This window comes from Xyrauchen texanus, chromosome 7, assembly GCF_025860055.1.
Source record: "Xyrauchen texanus isolate HMW12.3.18 chromosome 7, RBS_HiC_50CHRs, whole genome shotgun sequence".
Classification (NCBI taxonomy): Eukaryota; Metazoa; Chordata; class Actinopteri; order Cypriniformes; family Catostomidae; genus Xyrauchen; species Xyrauchen texanus.
The window spans coordinates 28,193,957-28,216,969 of NC_068282.1; positions in this window are offsets into that span (position 1 = coordinate 28,193,957).

The following is a 23,013-nucleotide window of genomic DNA, read 5'->3' on the forward strand; positions in this document are numbered from 1 at the left end:
ACTCTGTGAACACAGGCCCAAATGGAATTCAAAGAAATGAAAAGAACTAGTAAAATAACTAAATAGACCATTTATAAGCAGAATGAAAGCTGGACTATTTGCTTCTTTTTAAACCAAATATGCAATTTTCTTTTTCGCAGCTATGCAAAATAAGTACGTAATCTAGTATGCAGTAGCATCTGAATTAGTGTGCATCTTTAGATGAAAGAGAGCGCAATAACTGAGAGCTGAACAGTGTCACGGCTCTCTTTAGTGTTTCTTTTTCGACAAAAGATCTCTGAGCAAGGACAGTGCAGTGCATACATATTTCAACATAGAACAAAACCTATTCACTCCCTCTTTCATTGCAAATTATTTATTTATTTGTTTATTTTGTGCTGCAGCATGCACTCGCAGGACTTTTAGGTCTAGCCATTGACTGTTCTGCCTCCATGCTTTTTACTGTTGAAAAGACAGATGAGGTGAATGTGAAGTACAACAATGTTGTTAAACACCACCCAACACACAAAACCGTGTTCTATTGGATGAAAAATTATTTTTTGTTTTCAGAATGCAATGTTTCTAAGGGGGTTTACAAAGGTGACCTGTTGATAATTACATTGAAATGAGGGTGAATCATGAGTTGAGGCACAGGGTCACTAGGTTAACCCAAAATCTTTGTTATAGCACCATAACTTCCTAATTACCTGCTTGGCCAATTCCATTTTTCTTCACACAAGTTTGACCCAGCTGCCAAAACTAGGTCTTTCTCTCGATGAGGAGTGGTGACCCATGCATTTGGATTACCTTGCTTGAGTTTCAATAGACCAGGCTGAGGGGTGAAGTGGTGACTCATACTACTGTCCTGGGAAAACATGTAGAGCTTGTAGATCCGGAACTCCCACTTTTAATGATTCAATCAATTCCCAATGGATGAAATCAAGTCAAAACAAAAGTGCCAAACAAATACATTGTTTGATATAGAGTTTTACTCAGAATAGGTTGTGAATGTTGTTTTATGTTGACAATAAAAACATCCAGTTTATTTCTGAAGGATAAGAGAGAGTATTGAAAATGAATTTTTGGTGCAAGAAACCTTTACTAAAACTACAAGTGGGAAATTATTAAATAATACTTTACTATATGAGTATGTGACACCTGTACTCTGTTATTCAGAACACCTGCTTCTCTGTGTGCGCTAACAAAGAAAGGTTCGTAAATCCATTTTATAGGTGAAGTATCAATGAAGTATTCATTCCACTAGTTTCATTCCAGTAAAAGGTAAATAACAAAGAACATTTTTCAGTTGAGCATTTTATTCAGAAAAATACCTAATGTTTGAAGGATAAATGTATCTCCTTACGAAAAAGAAGTTTATTCAAGTGTACTATTAGAATACTTGTTTTAAACTAAAAATAAGAGAGTGTACTTTCAGTCTACTTTTAATATACTTATCAGATATATACTTAGTGTACTAAAGTATACTTGGCTTATACATCCAAGTATACAGAAAATTCTAAGTATATTTGGCATATACTTGTATTAATCTTTTGATCAAGATATACTAAAGAAAAGTATTATTTCCTTCTACTGAAAGTTTAAGTGTACTTTGCTTGTAGTTGTGCTTACTCTTGTGGTAGAGTAGCCTTTTAAATACTTTTCACACACATTGGCTTCTTTAAGGAAACAGTCCAGCATATGTTTTACACACTATCTTTTAAACTTACATGCTCAAGTTTATGGTAACAGGTAAGCTTTGGGGTGGAATAGCTTAGAGTAACTAGTGCATGGGTGGAACTGAACCTGATTTTTTATGTACGGTGTTATTAACCCACAGAGAAACAGTGTTAGAAATTGGCTATTCTAAAACTATTCAATACTATTTTATCAACTGGAACTTTTCCAGACATTTTGGAACAAAGGTTTAATAACCCCAATTCTTAAATCCAGAGATAAATATGATCCAAATAACTACAGAGGAATATGTGTATACAGTAACCTGGGATATTCTGCAACATCATTAATAAACAACTTGTCAACTTTCTGATGACCACAATATTTTGCATAAATGCCAAATTGGGTTTTTGCCAAAAATCTGCACAACAGACCATATATTTACCCTCCAGGCTTTAATTGATCAAGAATTAAACATTCAAAAAGGAAGGTATATATATGCCTGTTTCGTTGACTTCAAAAAAGCCTTTGATTCCATCTGGCACGAGGGCCTTTTCTATAGGCTACTTGAAAGTGGCATTGGGGGAAAATATATGATTTGATTAAAAACATCTATACAAAAAGCAAATGTGCTATAAAGATTGGAAACAAACAAACAGCCTTCATCTCCCAGGGCCGGGGAGTGAGGCAGGGATGCAATCTCAGTCCAATTCTCTTCAATCTATATATCAATGAATTAGCAAACCAATTAGAGCGTTCCACGGCATCTGGCCTCACCCTGAACAACACAGAGATCAGAGGTCTGCTGTATGCAGATGACTTAGTGTTGGATTCACCTATTAAATAAAGATTGCAGCAGCACCGGCCCTGACAGTAAACACAGCAAAGACTAAGATAATGATCTTTCAGAAACAATACAGAAATTAGGTTATCACACACAATTTCTATTTAGATGCCACTAAATTACAACATTCAAAAAAACTACACTTACCTTGGCCTCAACATGACTGTGAAAGATCTGAGGGACAAAGCAAAGAGAGATCTATGCAATAAAAATAAACATTCAACAAAAATCTATATTCCAATTGAAATCTGGGTTAAAATTTTCCAATTTGTACTAGAACCAATAATTCTATATGGCAGCGAAATTTGGGGACCAAAACTAAATAACGAATTTGACAAATGGGATAAAACCAGTGCCAGTGTGACAGAGGACAGGTAAAGACAGAGCTGCACTTTCTAACCTCATGCCTTAAATATAAAACCCTATAAAAAAGAGAAAAACCTTCGCAAACATTTCCCAAATATACCCCGAATTCAAATTTATATCAGACACAGAAACTCCCCTATTTACTGGGAGAAATGCCAGAATGCCAAATCATTGCAGCAAAGTGTATCTCCTCATGCCACAAACTGAGGACAACCAGTGGAAACTCAGACCAGACTAATAATTAGACTTATTTTCATTGTTTGTTATTTTAGTAATTGTTCCTTGGAAAAAGGAACCCATGAACCATAAATATTTCATGGGTTTATTTGTTTTTTTAAATGTCACATTAGATAAAGTTTTTTTTTCTTTTTTTTCTTTTCTATTAATATTTTGTTGTTTCTTTTTTGATCCTAAACATAAAATTACTTACTAATACTACTGACCTATGGCGAGCACACACATTTACTGTTTTATTGATTTATTTTATTTTAATTTTTAATATTTTATTTGTATTTTTTAAAACACACACACACACACAAACACACACTTTTAATTAACATACTGTTATTTTATTTATTTGATGAACCATATGAATTGAATTCACAAACACACTGTTTTATTTACTTTATTTAATGAACTGTATGAAATGAATTGTTCTTTTGTAATTTATTTACAGCTTTGGCAAATTGTTGTTTAACATTCAAGCCAATAAAGCTGAATTGAATTGAATTGAATTGAGACACACACACACAGAGAGAGAGAGAGAGAGAGAGAGAGGCTGTAAAAATGCGTCTGTGCCTCGCAAGTATCTTTTGTAAGGTCCAAGACGTTTTGCCATTATTTCGCGTGTTGCACACGGTTAAACACAACTGCTGTCAACATCAAACTGGACCGAGAGGTAGCCAGCTCAAAGAGTACAGAAGCAAGGTAATAATCTCCCGCTTGCTGGATTCCAAAATGCTTTTCGATGCAGTCGCGCACCTCTCGCGATAGTAGGCCGTGCGATCCATTTGCACCGTTTGCGTCAAAGAGCTGTGGTTCGCGCGCATCTCACCCGACGGTTCAGGATCTTTGATGTCACCTAACGGTCGCGGTTGCCAAAAACAAACATACTTGTCAGTGATAACATTATTTATTCACCACCATGGCATTTGGCATATATTATTTCAAGGACAAGACCGTGGAAGTTGGAAAAATTGATTGGATAAGTATTAAAGACTAGCAAAAAATCTTCAAAGATGATCACAGAGTCCCCAAGACTGGAAGATGAAGATGGATGGATAAATGTAAAGTGGAACAAAGGCAGAAAAAAGAAAGATGGCCCAGCCTTTTTTCCTGCTAAGGTGTTAATGCTCGGGGGTAAGTTTGCTAGCTTAATATGTCAACTAGCTTAATGGTTAGTTTCAAGGCTTAGCATAACTTGGTCTGTTCTGTGTTTTTGGGAGCTAATCATTTTAAATATTGGGTAATTTAACATTAAGTTGCCAACAAGCTGTCTGTTAGGGAGAGCTCAAAACACAAACCCTTTTCACATAGACAACTACAGTGACCTCTGCAAGAAGAGGGATAAAGTGTGAAGACATCTGGAACCAAACACTCAAGAGGAAGACAAAGCCAAACAGAGGTGGATGAAGGATGTGGAAGAGGCGGACGAAAGGCCAACAAAACAGGTAATTCCCTCACTCATTATTGATGTGCAGAAAACTTAAACTGAAAAGCAAAACCTTACTTTCCCCTTCTGTCGCTCTCTCCACGTTGTGTCAGAGAAGCGACACTAGGGGTCTCTCTTGAGCGCCGATATTCACCTCTGAACTATGAGAAAAGGGCAATGAGAGTTGGCAACCAGTATTTGCATGTCCCGCCCCCGGACATACGGGTATTTAAGCGGCGCAAATACGGGAGTAAAATATGGTCGTGTTTGCAGACTGCTGCATTTTACACACCGAGTTCCTGCTATCCTCTGCTGCATGCGGTTGGATTCTACGGCGCACAACAGCGGCTTTCTCCTGTTTGCACGGCTGTGCACTTCCTGCCCCTGAGCGCATCGACAGTTGCAGATAAGAAAGATCTCTCACGAGTTCTTTCATTCATAAAAGAGTGATTTTATTTAAAAGAGTAATTTCCTCTAAAAGAGCAAAAAACACAGCGGCGTTGAACGTCGTTTTAAGGACGCGTCTTTATAAAGATGCCTTTCTGCCCCTGTGTTGTTCCTGGATGCGGTAGAGTACTCTCCGCTTCCGACGGCCACAGGCGTTGTCTTGTGTGTCTGGGCAGTGATCACACTGAGGCTGCATTTGTGGATGGTTCATGTTCTCATTGCGAGAACATGACCATGACAACGTTGCGGTCGCGGCTTGCTTACAACCGTAAGCAAGCCACTCCAGCCGCCCAGCGTCGCTCCTTCTTCCCACGGGATTGAGGACGATGCGGCTGGCGATGGAGGCGAGTCGGGGATGGCAGCGGGTGCAGCTCCACGGGTGCGCCCCTCGGACCACCAGCGCCCGGCACGCTCGTTGACTCCCGTCCCCACTCGAGGTGGCGGCGACTCGCCTCACAGCCAGTCTGCCTACCCTCTTGCGATGGAAGCAGATGAGTTCGCCGCGACATCGGAGGGCGTGGGCTCTGATGCTGAGGGCTCCTCTGGGCTGCCGCCTTCAGGCTTGCACGCCCAGGAGGAGGCAGACGCACAGATGTCTGATATGCTTTCCCAGGCAGCCAACAGCGTGGGCCTGGATTGGAACCCTCCATCCTCCCCACAGCCATCACGGCTGGACGATTGGTTCTTGGGCGTGGGGCGCCGCTCACAGCCTCGCCCCCCCCGGTACCTTTCTTCCCGGAGGTGCATGATGAGCTGACGTCTTCGTGGAGAGCACCCCTCTCCACTCGTCGCACCGCCACCTGCTCACCCGCCCTCGCCACCCTTGACGGCGGAGCACGCCACGGGTACACGGAGATCCCCCAGGTGGATAGAGCTGTTGCGCTCCACTTATGTCCGGAAGCACTACCACCTGGCGGGGCCGCCCTGTACTCCCTTCCGGTCCTGTAGAGCAACATCCTCGCTCACCGCGAAGGCCTACAGCGCTACCGGACGCGCCGCTTCCGCCCTGCATGCCATGGCTCTCCTGCAGGTCCACCAAGCCAAGGCGCCGCGCAGCATGCACGGGGTGGCCCTGATCCCGACGCGCTGCAGGAACTGCGCTCAGCGACCGACCTGCGCCCTGAGAGCGGCGAAGGTCACAGCGCGAGGCACTTCGGGCAGGCGATGGCCACTCTGGTGGTCCAGGAACGTCAGCAATGGCTGGACTTGGTTGAGATGCGTGAAGCTGACAAGACTCGCTTCCTCAACGCCCCTGTCTCCCAGTTCGGCCTCTTCGGCGACACCGTTGAGGACTTTGCCCAGCAGTTCTCCCTGGTGAAGAAGCAGGCGGAGGCCATTTCAGCACATCATGCGGCGCCGCAAGCTTGCGCCACGGCCCAGGCCCCACCTGCTGCGCCCGAGGCGTCCTCCCGTGCAGCCAGGAAGACCTTCTGCTCCGCCCCAACCTGGGCCCAGCTCTCAGCCCCGGCGTCAGAGGCAAAGCCGCCGAGGAAGCGTCGCGCCCCTGCCTCTGAGCGGACCTCGCTTCTGAGGACCGGAAGGCTCCCAAGCGTCCCTGAGACAGCGGGACCCAGAGGGCGGAAGTTAGCTCGGAGGTGGTAAGACCACTCCGTCCCCGGTGGAGGGCGCGGGGCAGAATCTTTGTTGTTCATTGGCGCACTGGCAGGGCTTGCGGTACCCAAATTCTCAATAAAGAGCTATTTCCTTTACCTCTGGGTCACATGGCCCGCAAATGCCGTTCTCTCGGCACTTTGCTTTCAGGCCTCAACAGTCTCGGCCCAGGATGCGGTGCTTCGCCCTCAGCCCACGACTGTTCCCGGCCGGCGGTTCAGGCGAGTCCAGAGGGCGCCAGCATCAGACCTCCTCCTCAGTCACGAACCCGCCCCTGCGGGTCGCGCGGAACAAGGTAAGTGCTTTGAGTTTATTCTCAGCACCAGAGCCTCGGGGCGCCACAGCGCCTCCCGGCGCCGGCGTTACCTGTTCCACACCACTCGCGAAGCCCGCCGGATGCGTCCAAAATACTCGTCCCCTTGGTGCCCCTAGCACGGAGCTTAGAGGTGTTGCTTTCACTGCCCAGCTCGTCACGGTGGCTGCACGGACCATCCGACTTCGGTTACACAATTCAGTTTGCCAGGTCTCCGCCCCCTTCGTGAGGCGTTACGTTCCTCCGCAGTGCACGGCGAACATGCCCACTCCCTGCGCGAGAAATCGCCTCCCTTCTAATCAAGGACGCGATAGAGCCTGTCTCTCCGACCGAAATGAAGAAGGGTTTCTACAGCCCTTGCTCGTTGTACCCAAGAAAGCGCGGCATACGACCGATCTTGGACCTCGCGAATTTTCAATCGGACCTTGTCCAAACTCCCGTTCAAAATGCTTACCCAGAAACAAATTCTATCTGGCGTCCGGCATCTAGATTGGTTCGCAGCGGTAGACCTGAAGGACGCATACTTCCACGTCTCAATTCAGCCCTCGACATCGACCCTTTCTACGGTTAGCGTTCGACGGCCAGGCGTATCAGTACAAGGTCCTCCCCTTCGGCCTGTCTCTGTCCCTCGGCGTCTTCACGAAGGTCGCAGAGGCGGCTCTTGCCCGCTCACGAGGAGCGGGCATACACATACTCAATTACCTCGGCGATTGGCTCATTTTGACCTCCTCGCAGGAATTACTATGCGCACACAGAGACCAGGTGCTCGAGCACCTCGGCCGTTTAGGGTTTCAGGTCAACTGGGAAAGAGCAAGCTCACCCGGTCCAGAGCATCTCTTTTCTCGGTTTGGAGTTAGACTCAGTCTCAATGACAGCACGTCTCTCCAACGGCGTGCTCAGTCAGTGCTGGAATGCCTCGCTTCTTCGAACCAGGCACCGTGGTCCCTTTGAAGCGTTTCCAACGGCTCCTGGGGCATATGGCATCCTCCGTGGCGGCGCCACTGGGGTTGATGCATATGAGACCACTTCAGCATTGGCTCCAGACTTCGAGTCCGAGGCGAGCATGGCGCCATGGCACGCGCGGCGTGGAAGTTACCCCGCCTGCCGCCAAACCGTCAAACCCTGGACAGACCTGTGCTTTCTACGGGCAGGATTACCCTTGCAGCAGGTGTCCCGTCGCGTTCTGGTTACAACCGACGCCTCCAAATTGGGTTGGGCGCCGTGTGCAACGGCGCGCAGCCGCAGGCGGTGGAACCGAGGCCCGCTGTGCTGGCACATCAACTGCCTAGAGCTGCTGGCCGTTTTCTTGCCCTGAAGAAATTTCTTCCGTTGATTCAGTGGCAAGCATGTCCTAGTCAGGACAGACAGCACCACGGTGGTGGCCTACATAAACCGCCAAGGCGAGTACGCTCCCTCCACATGTCACAGCTCGCCCGTCGTCTCCTCCTTTGGAGTCAGCAGCGACTGGAGTCACTGCGTGCCACTCACATCCCGGCAACCTCAATGTGATAGCGGACACGCTGTCAAGGCAAAACTTGCCCGGCGGAGAGTGGAGGCTCCACCCCAATCGGTCCAGCTGATTTGGGACAGGTTCAGCAAGGCCCAGGTAGACCTGTTTGCCTCCCAGGAAACCTCCCACTGTCCGCTCTGGTATGCCCTCACAGAGGCTCCCCTTGGGACAGATGTTCTGGCGCACAGCTGGCCCGCGAGGGCTGCGTAAGCTACGCTTTCCCCAGTGAGCCTTCTTGCACAGGTGCTATGCAAGGTCAGGGAGGACAAGGAGCAAGTCACTCTGGTGGCCCCCTACTGGCCCAACCGGACGTGGTTTTCGGATCTCACGCTCCTCATGACAGCCCCTCCCTGGCGAATTCCCTGAGGAAGGACCTTCTTTCTCAGGGGCGGGGCACGCTCTGGCATCCGCATCCAGACCTCTGGAATCTCCACGTCTGGTCCCTGGGCCGGGACGCGGAGGATCTAGCCGACCTACCTCGGCCGTCATAGACACTATTAACCAAGCCAGAGCCCCTTCGACCAGGCATCTTTACGCCCTGAAGTGGTGTCTGTTCAGCGGACTGGTGTTCTTCCGAGGCGAAGACCGCAGAAGTGCGCAGTTAGGTCAGTGCTCGTGTTTCTTCAGGAGAGGCTGGAGAGGAGGCTGTCCCCTCCACCCTCAAGGTGTATGTTGCGCTGTCGCGGCCCACCACTAACTACGGTAGAGCGGCAAGTCTCTTGGTGAGCACGACTTAATCGTCAGGTTCCTAAAAGGTGCCCGGAGGATGACTCCTCCCGGCCTAACCTGTTTCCCTCCTGGGATCTCTCGGTCGTCCTTATGGGACTCCGGAGACCCCCTTCGAGCAGCTTGACTCAGTTGGACTCAGGGCCCTCTCTCTCAAGACCGCCCTGCTGATCGCTTCGCTTCCATCAAGAGGGTCGGGGACCTGAATGCGTTCTCTGTTAGCGGCGCTTGCCTGGAGTTCGGTCCGGCGGACACTTTCGTGATCCTAAGACCGCGACCGGACTACGTGCCCAAGGTTCCTACCACACCCTTCAGGGATCAGGTGGTGAACCTGCAAGCGCTGCCCGGGAGGAGGCAGACCCAGCCCTTTCACTGCTGTGTCCGGTGCGTGCCTTACGTATTTACCTGGACCGCACACAGAGCACCAGGCGCTCTGAGCAGCTCTTCGTCTGCTTTGGGGACAGCAGAAAGGAATGCTGTCTCCAAGCAGAGACTTCGCCCACTGGGTTGTCGGCGCCATTTCCCTGGCTTATCACACCCAGGCCGTGCCCCCCTTTGCGGGTCCGAGCCCACTCCACCAGGAGTGTTAGCGTCCTCGTGGGCACTGGCTAGGGGCACTGCCCTAGCAGACATTTGTAGAGCAGTGGGCTGGGCAACACCTAACACTTTTGCGAGATTCTACAATCTCCGAGTTGAGTCAGTATCGTCCGTGTTCTCTCATGTACCGAGCCCGTGAGAACTTCGGTGGCGCGTCCACGATCTGACCGGGTGAATCAGCTTGCACCCAGCGCCCTTCCCCTAACCAGGGAAACAGTGCGCCTTCATTCCCAGGAGATCCCAGGTTTGGGACACTGGTTGACTCCTCCCTAGCCCTCGTGGGTCGCAGTTCTGCGGTGGAACTCGCCGACCCAAACCACTGCGGGTACCGCAAGCTACCCTGTACTGGTATAGGTGCCCCACAGGTAAGGCCTCCTGTTCGGGCTCCCCCTGTGTGTAAAACCACGGTTCTGTCCCCTCACGAGTTGACTCCGTGTTTCCCTTAGGCAGTTACAGCTGCCTCGGTTGCCGTGCTGTATGCTTCCCCCCTCTGCGAGGCTGGATCTACCACCGCACTACTTTTCCGCATAAGACCTAATTATAGGCCATGCGATGTATTTGCCACTCAAAATTTGCCTCCCCTCCCGGGTAGGTGTGGCCTCCGCAGGGTCTTCTCCGCCCTAATAAGGGCTAAGACCCCCTTCCCTCAATGCGTGTAAGGGCCCGGCCGTGGTTGCTCTATCGCGAGAAACATAGAGAGAAAGAGGCCCAGCCTGGCTGGCCCGTTCCCATGTTGGCGGCCATCACCTTGTTCCCCCCTCCAGGGTAACGATAAGGAATCCTGATGGCTTAAATGGGGCATTGGGGAAGGGTACGTGCAGCCTGATACAGTTGGTCGTTCTGCACGTAGGAATACCTGCTCACTCCTGTATCAGCGGATCACGTACACGGCTCAGCGCATGGCTCTTTTTAAGTGGACCCCTAGTGTCGCTTCTCTGACACAATGTGGAGAACGAGACCTTGTGTCTCCCCTGCCACGTCGCTGAGCCGTGCCCCTGTTGTGGCCGGACCATTTCCGGCTCCTCAGAAAAATCCAGAATGAACTCCCTTATTTGCGCCGCTTAAATACCCGTATGTCCGGGGGCGGGACATGCAAATACTGGTTGCCAACTCTCATTGGCCTTTTTTCATAGTTCAGAGGTGAATCAAGAGAGACCCCTAGTGTTGCTTCTCTGACACAACGTCTCGTTCCCTCCATCGGGGAACGGAGGTTACATACGTAACCTAGACGTTCTTCCTTCCCATTGTTCTGACCTCACATGATCTCTTCATTGAAAAACAATCAATAGGGAATTCTTTTTTAAGAATTAAATGCTGAATTTGTTTAAAATTTGCATAACTTTTTATTTGCAACAACTTGTCCCTTCCATAAAGAGTGTGAGAGAATTGTGCCACATTTAAATGTAATCAGTGTTTTCACATCTCAGTTTGGCGTTTTTACATCACTAATTAAAAGTAATGCCATTTCTGTGTTCCCTCTCACGTTTTTTAACTGTTATGATTGCTTTATGATAGTTATGATCGTTTGTAAATGTGTTAATGTTTGATTTAATACTGGAAGTATTTCACCATTTCTGACAAATAAACATCTGTTAATCTTGTTTAGCTGATATTTATAGATCGGGTGCATCATCAAAACCTTTAAACCCTCAGAGCCATCACTTGAAAAAACAATAATTGGCCAATCTTAGCCTCAAATCTTGTTTTTCTCTTTGTGGTACAGTTGATTCCAGTAACAACTAATTCGTTTTTAGAATCAATGTTATTGCACATCCATGCTATTGAAAAACTTTAAATTGTCATTTTGTCAGCAAAAGAGCAAAAAGGCAACCTGTGCCTCAAAAGAGACAGCAGACCAAATGATTGAAGACCTGAAGAAGGAGCTGATGGCTAAGCGTCTTTAGAGGTAAATTATTTAAGTTAGTCATTGAAGTACTAGCTTGTATGTGACTTTTGCTGCTACAGAGGATGCAGACTATTTCATCTTGTGTTTGACACAGTAGAGTTTTTTTTTATCATTGTGTTTTGGTGTAGTCAACTTCTGAAAAGGAGGAGTCATCAGATGAGGACCTACTGCCCAGGAACTGGAGTAAGGCACAGCTGCAAATAAAGAAACTTAAAAGAGAGAAAAAGAGGCTGAAAGAAGGCAATGTTGAGGAGATGCTAGATGCCATGAGAGGTAATTTTATGATTTTAAAGAAACAAATAATCTGCCCTTGTATAGATAAGATCACAAAATGCAGAGAAAATTAAGCAACCTCAAAAATATTGCATACAGGTGAAACTCGAAAAATTAGAATATCGTGCAAAAGTTCATTAATTTCAGTAATTCAACTTAAAAGGTGAAACTAATAAATTATATAGACTCATTACAAGCAAAGTAAGACATTTCAAGCCTTTATTTGATATAATTTTTATGATTATGGCTTACAGCTGAAGAGCTGAAGGCCGCTATTGAAGCATCTTGGTCTTCCATAACACCTCAGCAGTGCCACAGGCTGATAGCATCCATGCCACGCCGCATTGAGGCAGTAATTAATGCAAAAGGGGCCCAAACCAAGTACTGAGTACATATGCATGATTATACTTTTCAGAGGGCCGACATTTCTGTATTTAAAATCCTTTTTTTTTATTGATTTCATGTAATATTCTAATTTTCTGAGATTCTGAATTTGGGGTTTTCATAAGCTGTAAGCCATAATCATCAAAATTATATCAAATAAAGGCTTGAAATGTCTTACTTTGCTTGTAATGAGTCTATATAATATATTAGTTTCACCTTTTAAGTTGAATTACTGAAATTAATGAACTTTTGCACGATATTCTAATTTTTCGAGTTTCACCTGTACATATTCAACCTACCAAATCAAACTGGAACTATCTGGACTGATAAATTGCAGTACAAGAAAGTGAAAAAATCTTTGCCCCACTGAAAGTCAGAGCCTAAGAATGGCAGTTTCAGTTTGTCCGTCTGTCTGTCCATTCAACACTTAACTTCAAGACATCGTATCTTGAAATCTATTAAAAAAAATTGCCAGTCAATTTGGAAAACACTTTCATGCTGCCTAGTGCGTGAACCCTGACAACATTCCCCCAGTATCCACCAAGTCAACAGGGCAGCAGTGACGGAGGTTTACTTTGGGTGAACTAGTCCTTTAAGAACTTATAGTTCATAGTCATTAAATATTAGTGAGAGCCTTCGAAAAATTGGTCTTACATTTTTTAAATGAAATATAATCAGGTGGCATAAAAAGTCTTAATATGTCTTATATTTAGCTTACTGAAACCTGCAGACACCCTAATGTATTTTTTTCTCTTTAAGTGACTATTGTGATGTTTGGAATTTGTCTCAACATGAAGTCATGAGACTTCTGAGAAGTCATGAGGCTTTTGCACCCTGGTTTTATAATCATTTATATCTTCGTTCTCTTAACAGAGCTTCCGGTAGTAGTAACAAAGTTGAAAGAAGTAATTGAAAAAGTCACATATCAGACCTCAACTTCTGCATCCACCTGGTCAACACCCACAGCATCTGTAGACTCACCAGCTTCTGCACACGTTTCTCCTCAAGTGGTGTCTGATGATATGGTAACTAACTCTCATGCATAGATATGTTACAGTCCATGTGGGAAAATGTTAATTATATGATTTCCCAGTAAATCTATAACCAACTTGGTGGTGACTGTACACATTACCTGGAAAATCTGTATATTCAACTGTGTGGTAAATGTGGATGTTAACTGGTTATTATGTATATTGACTAACCAAACAGGAAATCAGAGAGGCATTCCCACATTTCCCAATGAAAAGGTTAATGTGAATGAGACACTACAGAGCAGTGTGGCAAGGCTCTCCCTTGCGCGGCACAGTAGCATTTTGCACCCTAATTAATCTTTTTGCTGGGAAATGTGGGAATGCCTCCCAGATTTCCTGTCTGGTCGGGGGAATAATAACTTGGTTAATATGCATACTGCACAGTTGATGAATAGGTAGATTTCCTAGGGAATATGTATGATTGTATTTTCATAACATTGTTGTGTAAAAACGATGTACGACCAATTGCAAACTAACTGATCACTCCGTTATTTTGCAGGTGTCTCTTGTGCCAGGCTCTGATGTTTTAAGTCCCTAGACGAAAGCTTAACTGTCTGCAAATCCATCTGTCTACATTGGGGACCTTGCTACGGCAGGGAAACACTGTCCAATTCAAGTCTGACGGGGAGACAATCAGGGGCACACAAAAACTTGGAATCCAATCCACAACTCAATAACACAAAACTTGAAGTTATTAGTTGGTGAGTGCATTTAAATAAATACATTTCATTAAAAAATAAATTCCTACACATTACTCATAGTTGTTTTTACAAAATGACTGCAGTGTTCCATGTTGGAGGTGATGGTGGTTCAGTTCAATTACTGTTACCTCCAACATGGAAGAAAAATGGTACCTTACAAACATTATGTGAAAAGCCTCTAATCTCTAAAAGTTGAATCTGGGATCATCAATTCAGATTTGTGAATGTGGCAAAAAAATAAAAATCTCACAACGCTGCAAACAAAAAAGCTCAAGTTGAATTGCATGTCCATACATGCTCCTTTGACTGTTTTAGTGTATTAATTCTTGATGGTGAATTTGGTGTGATAGAAAAATCAATTATAAAGTAATGTTTTGATTTGTTTGTGTTTTAACTCACAGGCCATGCTCTGTCAAAATTTCCTAACATCAGCATGCACGATGTGAGACGCATCATAAGAAAAAAATGCAACAACGAAAGCTACACCAAGCAAGCCATTGCAAAGAAGACCGTATGAAAAGAACATTTAGTTTTGTGGTTCCTCTGCCATTTAACAGGGCAAAAACTAGAGAAGTACTACCTGTGTGTGGGTATCCAGTTACACTAAATATTATGTTCATACTGTGTGTTGTTCTTTGTTTGAACTGGGCATCCAAAACAATATTTGTTTGAAAACAGTGATTTATAAAGAAAACAACTATTTTCACTCCTGAGTTTGTCTTGTGAGTATTTATGTGTATAGTCCCCTGGTAGTGTACATGTGAGTTAACGTCAAGTCTACTTAAAGTACAGTTAAAGGTATATTTGAAGTATAAATACTTATACCTAAATAGAAACCTAGTAGTATACTTTAAAGTGCAAAAATAATATATAAATAGTAAACTTATAAGTATGATGTTAAGTTCACTTAAAAAAAACTTACAAGTATACTTGCAGTATAAAAAATATTAAACCAGTAGTTTGCTGAGTAGTATACTTAAGTGTACTTTCATAAACTAAAAAACTAGGCTAGAAGTATATAAGTAGTAAACTAACAGTATATCTATAAGTTCACTTGTAGTATATTTGCAGTACAAAATAAAACTTGGATGTAAACTTGTTTTGTACCTAAAGTTTACTACTCTAACACTTTAAGTATACATAAAAGTATACTTTTATATACTAAAAAGTGGGCCAATTTAGTCCCAAGAAGTATTAAAGTAGTACACTTACATGTATGCTACTAGTATTTTGATATAAGTACACTTAGTATGTAAAGTATACTTGGAAAATATACTTGAACTTTACTTAAGTTTACTTAATAAAATTAACTTGAAGTATACTTTATTTTGGTAAGGATCCTCTGAAACTTACTATCCCTCACATTGTGTGACACAAGTGAAAATGTTCAAAACCAAACAAAAAAGACAATCCAAAAGAAACCTTCCTCAAAACTTTCATGTTCTGAACTATGCAATTATCACAAAGTACCTTATGAGGCAATTCAATCATCTCTTAGTGTTTTATATTTATTGATTAAGTTTCATTCTTCCTGGGTTTTCCCTCAATGTTTTTATTCCTGTGTTCAAACATTTTCTAAATGGTTCTTGTTTCCAGCTACTTTTTTATGTATAGTGCACTTCCCCAGGTACATACATATCCTTAGTTCTTTTCAACAGATGAAAAACTCTTATTTGAAAGCCTCTCAAGGCCAGTGTATATTGTGAATTCAAAAGTGTGGCCATTTTTCTATATTTTGATTTGCCCAAGAAGATGCTTTCTTTTAGTGCACTGAGATGAATAACATTTTTAGATGGAGTCCATTGTGTGCACTGCCTGAGCATCTTTGTCCTGCCAAAACAGCTATGTATTGTCCAAGTTCAACTTGTCTCTATAGATTTCACATAACCTGTAAAATCAAATCTTCTTCTGTGTTTATACAGAGAGAAACAGTCTGAATAAGCAACACTCTGACTGGAGTTTCGATAGACCAGGCTGAGGGGTGGAGGGGTGACACATACTACTGGCCTGGGAAAACATGTAGAGCTCATAGGGCAACTTGTAAGAGACTGCCAGGTATCCTGCCTTCACCCCCCTCAATGCTGTCTTAAAATGAACTGCTTTCCACAAACATGAGATTAAGTAAATTGATCTTGAGTTGCTTGAGTGCAATTAATGTGTCAGAGTACTGGCAGGTACACTGACATGAAACAAAAATAATTAGAAACAGTGAAACGGATTTACGTGTTCTGACATGACACCCACTCTAGCGAGAAGCAACATCAAATAGATTTTCTCCAGTATTTGTAGTGTTTTAATTGTTCTGTTTTGATGACAGAGGGGAGCGTATTATCCACTTGTTTGACAGGCAATGAGAGAAAAGAAAAAGGGTACATTGTTTTCTTTTTACTTCAACAATTTTAATGTCAAACGTATTGAATTGATGGACTGGAATGTCAACACTGGTCTCTCACTATCCAGCAAGCAAAGAGACAGAAATATGTATTATTCCTTTTCAGGTATTCCTGTTTTAAATTATGTTTCAGGTTTGTTTGTGGTGTGGGAAGCTCCCTAAGTATAATACCTGAAACTCCTGTTTACTCTTTTCAACAAAGAATCAAACATGTATGGCACAAAAAGAAACATAGAATGAATTGTTTCCTTTATTACTTTGAATGTTAACTGACAATTAACTGTCTTAGCATTGACAATGCATTAAAGAAAGAAATGAACAAAGGAATTCTAAATACAAAACAAAGAAAGAGCATCACAAAAGAACATCAATTATTCACTGAAAACAAGTTAACTGATTATTTACAAGAGTTTCTCAGGACTGTGATCCAGGAGGGTGTTGCACTGACAGTCTTTACCCTGGCATTCACCAGGTCAACTCTGCTCATCTGCCAACTGTGTCAGATGATCTGGCATTCAGCGTTGCCAGTCTAAGGGCAATCCATGCCAGAATAGAAGGAGGCATGGTCTAACCCACCCACAGAGCCATTGTGTCTGATTGATCCATTGGCATGAATGCACATACTTCCCATTGTTTGGTATGTTCTCCTGGAATGTTGGCACCATCAAATGCAGTCTTACAGGTGAGAAAGGATGTCCATAGCCTACCTCTTTTCTGCACCAGGATCAAATAATCTGTTCACTGAAAATCTGTCAACATAGGCTGGAAAAAGAGGAAATAGTTTTTGCCAAAAGAATGATAGAGGTCTAGAACCCCGAAGTCCGTACCCCACCCGTACCTGAGACCATGTGACCTGACCCTACCCAGCCGGTACCATCAGATTTGAAGCCTAATAGACTTCAATCCAATGCGTGTTTACATAAAGCAATAGAAAAATAGCGCAGACGCTTGCAAAAACCATAATCAGGAGTCACACTTAAAAACTGACCCAAAACAGGCCCAAAGAGGTTTCTCAGGTCCTATCAGGCCTGGGTATGGTTGCAGACCTCATCGTAGTCTCATAGGATGAACTTGAGTTCACAACAGTTTGCTGGTGAAATTAAAACTAGAGGCGTTACAACAACTGTGCGTTTTATTTACTATGATTTATTATAATGACTGATTATGACTTCATAAACAATAATTTCTTTGCTCTATTACTCACAAACTGCTATTTTATATCGAAACACATTTAATATAATGCATAATTTGAAAAACAATATATTTTATCTCTTGTATTAGGCTCATCTACATTTACACATATTCCAATGTGATTAGCATCTGTGGGAGCTCAACTGATTGAGTGTAGGACTTTGGACTCTGGAGACCGCATCTCAAGTCCAGTCAAGCACTCAAGCTGCCACTTGAGACAAAAGTGTCATAGACGCCTTCATCCCGAGATGACATAGTTGCCTAACAAAATGTCAGTTAGGTTTAGTTTTTGGTTTAGGGTAAGGATGTCTGTTTTGTTGACCTCTCATTTTCTTTTTTAAAACACTATACGTTAGGTTTAGGTTAAAGTTTTAGGTTAGAGAGGTACGTTTTACTCATTAAATCCCGACTATCTTGTCACGTGACGCCATGAGAGGTTCGGATGTGTGAATGGCGAGCTCTGCACACTTTGCTAGTTTTGATACTTTTTGGGTCATAAACCAGTGAAATTCAATACCCACTGATTCATAACTGTTCTAGGAAGACAATATGTCAAAGAATTCAAAATCCTCAAGTTCTGGAGACATTAAAAGAGACTTACGTGCTCAAGCTGACACTCCTCCGGAGGCCTTGAGCCAGGGACTCAATTTGACTGGTGAGGTGAAGGAAATTCTGGGACATTTGATGAACGTGTCAGCAATGCTGACGAAGGTTGTTGCTGACTTGGAGGATCTTGCTGCAATACATCGATCGATCGAAGCACTGTATGTGACTTTATTTATTTTATTATATATAATAAAATGTATATATATATATATATATATATATATATATATATATATATATATATATATAATTTTTTTGTGTGTGCTGGTTCCGCTGGAGGCTGGAGTTAGTTTTGTGGAGGAACACACCATCGGGACAGTTATGTTGATGAATCTACACATTCTTTGTGTTTATCCTTCCAATTGGCTGGAGTTTGTTTTATAGATTATCTTCTGTTGTGCAATTCTGTTTTACAAAATATGTATAGAAACATTGGACTTGAGCAAACCGATGGCAAAGTTGTCGTAGGGACTCTCATAGGTGTACATGGACTGTTTGAGTTTAGTGGGATGGACGCCGGATGGCGCTGACGTGCGCAGGGTTAATACGCACGTTTTCTTTTTTATTTGTTTGGTTTGGGGTTTGATTGTTGCACTGAGGTCTTTATCATTTTATTTTTGACACACAATCTATTTTTTTTTATATTTCAAAATGTCAAATGTTAGTATGAGTGGATAGTCTCTCTCCACGTGGAATGTGAATGGGTCGGGGCACCCCTTAAAAAGAAGGAAAGTTATTTATTTTCTTAAATGTAAGAAATATGAAATATATTGTGTTTCTTCAAAAAACGCATCTTTCCCTGCAGGAAGCTGAAGTTGAGAAGATATGGGGTGGACATTTTTTCTTTAGTGCTGGCTCAAGTAAGAGCAGGGGAGTCATTACACTGATAAGCAAACATCTAAAATTCAAATGTCTCAAACAGATTAAAGATAAATTAAAAAAAAAATAATGAAGCATCATTATTGTTTTAGCAGAAAGTCAAGGGACAAAGTCCCTTATTTTGGCTAATATTTATGCACCTAATGCTGATGATCAGGGCTTTTTTTATAGATCTTGAAGGGCTGTTGCAAGCTGCTGGCACCCCACATGATATAATATTGGGAGGAGACTTTGATCTATTGATGGACTCAGTCCTCGATCATAGTGAAGCAAAAGTGTATAAGCCCCCTATAGCAACATTGACGCTTCACAGGATGTGTACAAATCTTGGTCTTACAGATATTTGGAGACTTTTGAACCCAACAGGTAGGGACTATAATTTTGTTTCATCATTCCATAAGATTTCTAATAGAATAGATGTTTTTTAGTCCCTCATTTATGTTGTTGATTGCTCAATTGGAAACATTTTTGTCCCACATCATGACCTGGTGAGTTTAGGGGTGTTGGCACATACGGAGAAAAATAATGTTTATATGAAGACCAACTGGTCCTCAGTATCCTCTGTTGGCATGGCTTGGGAGGCTCTTAATGTAGTTTTTAGGGGTCGGATCACGCAGTATGCCTCATTCACCCAAAAATCCAAAGTACGAGAACTCGTGGAGTTGGAGGGGAATATTAAAAGTGCCAAGGCAGAGCTGAAGCGCAGAATGTCATCGGATGGCCTCAGAGAATTGACCCAACTGAAATACAGATATAATACTATTTTTAATACGGAAGGTGGAGTTTTGGCTATTCAGGGTAAAACAGTCATACTTTGAGTTGGGGGACAAAGCAGGGAAGCTATTGCCTAGATATATAAAACAGAGGGAGTCTTTTTCTACCATTCCCTCAGTGAAATCTACTGGTGGTGAAATATTTACCTCAGCCATTTATATTAATAATGCTTTTAAAGAATTCTATCTTGATCTCTATAGTTCCACTTATTCGTCTACTGATGAAGATACTAGAAACTTTATGGAAGCATTAGAACTCCCTAAACTGACAAATGAGCAAAACAATTCTCTTGATTCTGAGATAACCTTGGAGGAGCTGGGCAAGGTAATTAAGGGCTTGTCTACAGGCAAGACTCTGGGGCCAGATGGCTTTGCCGCTGAGGTTTTTAGATCTTTTTTCACAGAATTGGCTCCACTTTTGCTAGAAGTTTATACAGAAGCATTAAAGAATGGAAGCTTCCGCCAACAATGACACAAGCCCGGATCAGTCTGATTCTTAAAAAGGACGAAGATCCAAGCAAGTGTAAGAGTTACCTTCCAATTTCCCTGATCCAGCTAGACGTTAAAATATTGTCAAAACTTTTGGCTAAACGATTGAGTAAAATGATGACATCTCTTATACATATAGATCAGGTGGGGTTTATTCGGGCCGTAGCTCTTCTGATTACATTAGGAGTTTCATCAGTATCATGTGGTCAGTGGCAAATGATCAGACTCCAGTCGCTGCCTCTCGCTCCTCTCGCTTGATGCCTAAAAGGCATTTGATCTGGTAGAATAGGATAATACTTTTTAAGATTATGAGATTCAGGAATACTTTTATTGAATGGATTAAGTTACTTTATAGATAACCGGTAGTGGCAGTACAAACAAATGGATTAATTTCTAATTTGTTTACTTTTACTTTACTTTTAATCTAGATAGGGGCACCCGGCAGGGTTGCTCCCTTTTCCCATTATTGTTTTGTCTTGCCCTGGAACAATTAGCAGCCTTGATAAGAACGGAGGCTGATTTTCCAGGGGTGATGGTGGGAGGTGTGGCGTATAAGCTTTTGCTTTATTTAGATGATATTTTATTATTTGTCCATGACCCTACTAGATCTATGCCTTGCAAAATAATTAATAATTCCACAGAATTATTCATTCCTTTTATAAGTCCTCAGGATACAGAGATATCTGGTCTAAATCCAAAGCTTTGGTTCTGACAGCGTACTGCCCGATAACGGCTTTTCAGGCAGATGCCTTTCAGTGGCCCAAACAGGGCATTAAGGGTATTTTTTTTATATATTTGGGTATTTTATTCCCAGCAAATTTGTGTGATTTAGTTAATTTTGACTATTAAATAAAAAGGTTTTCGAGCGATGTGGGAAGCAGAGGATGGAGACACAACCCATGTCTTTTGGTGGTGTGTTAAGATCCAAGAATTGTGGTTGAAAGTTCATAGTTTTTTGTGTGATGTATTGGGCACTCTGGTTTTTATTTTGCCCCAGACTCTATATTTTGGGCGATTGGGCAGTCATAGATGTAGAGAATAGACACATAAATTGTTGTGTCCTAACCAGTGTCATGATCGCCAGACAGATAGTTTTAAGAGGATGGAGGTCGGCTGGAGCACCCTCATTCAAGATTGGTGCTCGGAGATGGGGAGTGTGGCGGCCATTGATGAAGGCAAATTGGACTTGTTTGTGGGGAAATGGGGTGGATATCTGGCATTTCTGAAGGGCTCTCTGGGAGGGGCAGTGGAGAGAGAGGTGTGTCAATGTGTGTGATAATAATACATTTTGTGTGTGTGTGTGTGTGTGTGCCTGTGTCTATAATCATGTATGGCCACTGGGATGTTGTTGGGGGCCAGGGTGGGGTTGGGGATTGGGAGGGGTAATAGTGGGGATTAATTGTTGATTCTGTGTATTTATGTTTTCTGTTTCTGTGTGTAATATGTGAAACGATAAAATAAATTTAATCAGAAAAAAACTCTGATCATCTAAACAAATTAGTGAAATGGAACACACCATTTCAATAATAATAATAAAAATTATTATTCACCTGAAAAACCTAGACTGATTAAGACACTGTTTCACTCATTTTTGGTGCTTCCTGCTGGATATTCCACTAAGAAACTGCAGCAAAACATGTAGTGAAGCAATTAATGAAGAAATTTGGTTTTGCAAAAATTTTGCCACAGTCACATAATATTCATGAGACCAGACTGCCTCTAGAGGTTGCGCGTTTAGAACTCAGGAGACCTAGGTGGATATATGTTCGAGAAGATGGAGGGCCAGAGATGCTGTTCAAGATAGAGATGCACATGGTCGCATTGCATGTTTGTATAAAAGTTAATTTATATCATTAAACTTTACATTGACTGTTCAGCCAGGTCCCGCCTCCTCCTTGCCCATCCTTATACTGTTGCAATATGATTCATATTTGTATTGACTTTGAATTTTGACAGTTTGAAGCAATCTGTTTGGGTTGGCAGTATGGTTCTGTTCTGAGCTGATTTCTCAGATGTTTCTCCTAAAATTCCTTTGAAGGAATAAAAAACAAATAAAACAATTGTTAATGTGCATTAAGAGAATACAGATATTAAATTGATTGTGGTATGATCCAGGTATTTGATGAGAAATATCTGACTTTTAATTACAGACTTTGAAATTTGAGCACAGTGTGAGATCTCTTCTGAAACTCTTCAGGAGACACTTGTGAGATTACTGGGGTCGTTGTAGACAAATCTGAGAGGCAGGAGACTTCAGCAAAAATATTTATTTGCTCTCTGGTTATCCCATTGCTAACTAGGAGAAACAAATGAGATATTAAAGAGATCTCGTATGTGATTTTTCTTTCCTATGGGTGGACATTCTGTTGTATTAGCAGACAATTAGCCTACAGAAAAAGCTGAAACTAGTGGTTTGTTTTGATTACATTCATAAGCAGGTCATCATCTCAAAATATGCCTGTGCCAATGTAATCTTTCTCCCTCTCACTCTCTCTCTCGTGCATGCGTGGCGTGAGCTTTGAGCGTTGTTTGAGTGTGAATGCAAGTTTGTGGCTGCCATGCCTAAAACTAGTTTTTTTCACCCTCAGCTATTTTTCTATCTTTTCCTTTTTTCTTTTTTCTTTTTTGTTTGTTTCTGTTTTGTTTAGTTAGTTTAGTCGTTTTTTGTTG